Below are 5,181 nucleotides of genomic sequence, written 5' to 3'. Positions count from 1 at the left end.
TGCAGCTAGCACGATGTACCGAGCCCGGTGCATGCAAGACAAATGCGTGAATGCACGTATGCACAGCATAAAGTATGCTAATTTTAAATATGCCCTAGTCTACCATCATAAGCAGGTAAATAAAAGGGAAGAAAGAAGTGGGGATTGGAAGACATACACACACACGCACCCACACTTATTACAGATTTGCCCTCGCCCGGAGGGACCAAATAAATAATACAAATTAATTAACTGCGCAAGCTAATTAAATATTACAAATTGCCTAATCAGTTAACAAACTAATTTAAACTAGGAAAAGCAGTAAACCGCCTCGGGAGGAGAGCCAGATGCAGCGCATGCTCGGGTCTTACTCGAAAATGCACAGCCATACATAGTCTGCCTCTGTTTTCCCTTCTCTACCTCTCTGAAGACAGCCAAAGTCTCAAGGATGCTTCTCTGGATATTGGGAATCACCACCGGCTGAGTAGAATTATCACCGGCAGTGAATTGTGGTCATCGGCACAAAATGAATCCATCGGCTGGTGATTTACTGCCGGTCGGCAATGTATATTGCCGGTCGGCAAAGAATGCCTGCAGAACCTGCAACTCAGAACTTGCATGGCAATACAATTCAAGCAATGTACGCACCAATCATGTCCCCTATCATGTTTGTGACTCGAAGGGACATGCTCCTTGGTTTTCGGACCATCAATCCTGCATTTCCATGCGTGATGGCCCAAGTGACCAAGTATGCACATTTTGATGTTAAGTGTAATGCAAACCAACAAACCAAAGGGGTCCAATCCCTATCACTAAATCAAGGGACAAGATATGCATGTTCAATGCAACCTAGGCATGTTAGCTAGGGATGCAACATGGCAATGCAAACGAGCAAGCAATGAACAAGCATACAAGCTAGTGGTCATGCAAGACACGGTGCGATCAAAGCATGCGAAGTGTAAGACATGTAACAACATGTAAAGATTGGACTTAAACATGATTTGGGCGGCTCTAATTGGGCCCAAAACAGTGGCCAAAAGCTTAAGAAAATGGAACCAAACACACATACACGCATGCACATTTTAAGGCCTAAATGCTTAAGCATCAAAGGACCACTTCTAAGCACACTTAAAAGGGAATAATCATGGACATATGACATGCATTATAAGCCTTGAAAACATGTAGGAAATCATGCCAAATTAACCTACCAATGCAAGCTATGCATACAACGAAACCCAAGGACCTAAAACATGACCATATGACTCATGAAGCAAATGACCAAATTGAATCAAAACAGTCCCAAATCATGCAAAAGCAAGCCTCAAGAACCACTTAGATGGCATCCAAATGACCTAATCCTAGAGGCATACACAATGGCATAAACATGAAGTATGAAACATCAACTCTTGAAGCATCAAAATGGTCATGAAATAGAAGCATATAAGCATGCTAAGTGGACTGAAATGACATGGTGGGTAGTCCCAAACCACTAAATCAATGCAAGAATGGCATGCTATACACTCAAATACTTAATGCCAACAAGCCGGAATGCAAAGGGGCTATTGTAATGACCCCAAAATGCGTATAGAAAGTCATCCTTATTTAATTAGGGTTTAATGTGTTTTAATTCAACTATATCTATCGGAATTAAAGAATTATCTGCTGAGTTATGGCGACCTTTATTGTATCGGCTTGAAATTTTTTTTTACCCTCCGCTCGAGCATGGGTTCATTTTTGACATTCTTAATAGTGTATTTGGAATGTTCTTACCTTATTTTGGGTTATTGTTTGAGGTGGTGGTATGATGGTAAAGTAAGATTGGACCAACGAATTTAATTCGAATAGTTAATCTACGATCAGCCGTCATTCATTTGTCCTTTTCTTTTTCCACACTTTGAATTTGAATGTGAGGTTAGAACCATTGGAAAGCTTATTTCCGGGGCTTCGATTTGGACACAAGAACGACCTAGAACGGAGTCCCGATGAGAGAGTTATACCCGTTTGAAATTTTCACATCTGTGCTGGAAGCAGAGCCGCACGTGCGGGGAATAGCGCCGCACGTGCGGGGAATAGTGCCGCACGTGCGGCCTGTGCGGGACAGCAGCTCTAAAAACGGGATTTTGGGGCCATTTCTTGCAATTTCTTTTCCGCTCTTCTTCTCCCCTCTTCCATATCCGAAACCCTAGCCCCAAATCCTTGAATTCCTTTACTTTGCTCATGATCCACCATGGTTTTTGGCATCAAGGATGGAGAACAAGGGAGGATCAATGTTTTTACCCGATTAGAACTTGGATTTGTGAAGGCTTCTTCTCAAGCTCACTTCTTTGCTTGATTATTGAGGTAATGGTTTGAATACGCTTCAATACTTATATCCATAGATAGATTTGTGACATTTTATTATCTAAATACAAAATTTCCATGTTTAGAGCTTGTAGTGTATAGTATGAGATTTGGGGTTTTATGGTTTGAAGATGTTGGGAGTTAAATTGGTGGGTTAAAATGATGAATTGTGAATCCTAGATGTAGAATCATTGGGAAAATTGGAATTAAAAGTGGTAATTTAAGAAGTGTGAATTTTTGTTAAAAATCCTCATTTTTCTTGAAACCCTAGGTTGAGTAATGATGATACCCAATGATTTGGCCCAAATTGAAAGTAGCATAATGAAATTGAGGTATTGAATTATATGTGTTCAAGTTTAATTAGAATTTGGAAATGTTTGAAAATTATGTTTAAAATTTGCGAATGAACTTTGTTATGAATATTGGAATTCATGCTAGCATGTGAAGGGAAAATTGGGGAAATAATCTATTAATGGTATGAATGATATGAACTTGGTTTTGGAATGTTGAAATGGAATTTAAGAATTTCTCTTGAATTATGTTGAATTATATTTAATGATGTTGAGTTGAATCATGTTGCTTATGTTGAATTGTAGTGATTATGTGAGATGGTATTGACTATGTTGACTTTGATTTTTGTGACCTAAAATATAGAGTTTTCCAAAATGGGTTAATCCCAAATTATTTTGCTAAATACTTGTGGGCTTGCTTAGTTATTAAAATCAAGAGAATGATTTATTTTTGGAAAAATATGGAAGATGTCCATACAATTCCTTCCTATCTTGAAATCGAAGTGATTGATTAAAAATTCCATATTGTTTTTGTAAGAATGGTAATCTTCTATTTCTATATATAGATATATTGAGATGGAGGAAATTGTGGTATAATGGATGGATAATGGTAGGCTTGTGAAGAATAATAAAGGAAGGAAAGAGAACTAATGACTAAGTTATATATGTGTACAGGGCATACTTCAGGAGGGCCAAGCACTCCGTTGTAGCACTGTGAGTAGTAGTACTTCGATATATCTTTAACCATTAATAATTATTGTTATCGACGTTATGATCTTCGTCATAAGAATTATGTTGACATGTATGTTATGTATGCTACGTAAATATTGTGAAATTATGGAAACATCAAAAAGGATTTGTGAAATATGCATCTCGAATTTGTGAAGTATGGATCACCAACTTGTGAAATATGAAACGATGTGGCCGAGGGCCATTTGTGAAGTATGAATTTCCGAGTTGTGAATTGTGAAACTATGAAACCAAGAGCCGAATTGTGAACCTATGAAACCCAAAAGCTAATTTATGTATATGTGAATTTATGAGGCCGGGGGCCGACTTGTGAATTTATGAGGCCGAGGGCCGACTTGTGAATTTATGTGGCCAGGGGCCATTTGTGAACTATGAACCTATGTGGCCAGGGGCCATTTGTGAAATTATGAAGCTATGAGGCCAAGGGCCAAACTTGTGAACTTGTGAATCCAAAGGGCCGAAGGCCGATGTGATGAGTTGTGAATCTATGAAACCTAAAGGCTATCGTGAATGTGTGAACCCCTCAGGCCAAGGGCCGAACGGTGGAATTGTGAAACCGATAAAGTCATCTGTAATCTAATGAAAATGTGCTTACTTTGTCCTATTAACTTTACGTTAATTATGTCAACTCGTGGGAATGATGTAACGGTTACCATTAGGACTCTATTAATTACAAGGCAAGGCAACTATGTTAACATATAAGAACGATTAAACAACGGTGTATACTATTGATTAATAGAACACGTGAATTAAGTCATTTACCCAAAAGAATTTATGTTCATTCTTGAAGAATAGATTCTGAGTAAATATAAGAGTAGCCATGTGTATCCATATGAATTTGAAGTTATTTTGCTATGTTGCTTATGAATTGGAAGTTATTCAGAATCTACGATATAAGTGCAAAGTTTAGCATTATTATGTGACTCTCATGAGAATGTGAATTAGTCTCTTATTGTTAAGCGTACGAAAATGACAGAATATAACAAGAAACACTCTAGTTATAATATGTTCCGTTTGAATTAATGAATGATGTTCAAGTATGCTCAGGTATGTTTCAAGTATATGTTACAAGTTTGAATATACTACAAGGTCAAACAAGTTTCAAGGGCTTTATGCCAATGTTTCAAGGGCCTCGTGCCACCACATTTCAAGGGCTTATAGCCATCAAGTTTATGTTGCAAGATTGGGCCTAAGGCCGTTATGTACTTAGCACAGAATCAGACTATTACATTGACATGTATTATGTTTCAAGTTAAGCATCATTTTATTTATGTATTACTATTCACTGAGCCCGGCTCACTCTCTATTATGTCTGTTTCTGTAGGTCAGCAACCAGGTGGTCAGTCCTAGCCAAGATGTCCGCTTTCTTTTGTCAACCTTCGTATGTCCAGGCACTATATAAGCCATTTATTTTGTCAAGTTGTTAAGATGTTGACTTGCTTATGGGTGTCCCTCTAAGGTTGTTGTATATACTTTCATGTTCATTTTTTTTGTATACGCCCAATCATGGGGCTGGCATTGTAAATGTGTATGTATATGCTCCGGGTTATAGTTGGAACTTTATCTATCCACTATAATGCATGTGATGAACGAGATCCTGGCATGTAGAAGTAGCTCAATGGAGTTTATTTGTTTCATTATATCCATTTTTTTCGTGCTTCCGATAAGGCCCCGTATGTTATGTTACCAGGTTACATGTCCGTTTCCGAATAGGTCATGCCCAAACTTTTAGGGGCGGGTTTGGGGCGTGATAGCTATACTAAGCATGCCAAATCCGACCCAAACAACCTAGGACAGACCTTAAACATGGCAAAATATGCAC

At 38.2% G+C, this 5,181-nt stretch overlaps 1 long non-coding RNA gene across 1 annotated transcript; it reads left to right on the top strand.

Annotated features, from left to right (window-relative positions):
- The first annotated feature begins 2,119 nt into the window (after positions 1 to 2,119).
- On the top strand, positions 2,120 to 4,923 carry LOC145796643 (uncharacterized). Its single transcript, XR_014337128.1, has 3 exons — positions 2,120 to 2,319; positions 3,285 to 3,323; positions 4,684 to 4,923. It is a non-coding gene; the product is annotated as an uncharacterized LOC145796643 (long non-coding RNA).
- Positions 4,924 to 5,181: the final 258 nt, after the last annotated feature.

This window comes from Camellia sinensis, chromosome 8 (assembly GCF_055761805.1).
Source record: "Camellia sinensis isolate YWXY chromosome 8, ASM5576180v1, whole genome shotgun sequence".
NCBI classification, from domain to species: domain Eukaryota; kingdom Viridiplantae; phylum Streptophyta; class Magnoliopsida; order Ericales; family Theaceae; genus Camellia; species Camellia sinensis.
Note: the sequence above shows the minus strand (reverse complement) of the source record. Positions and strands in the feature narration are given on the sequence as shown.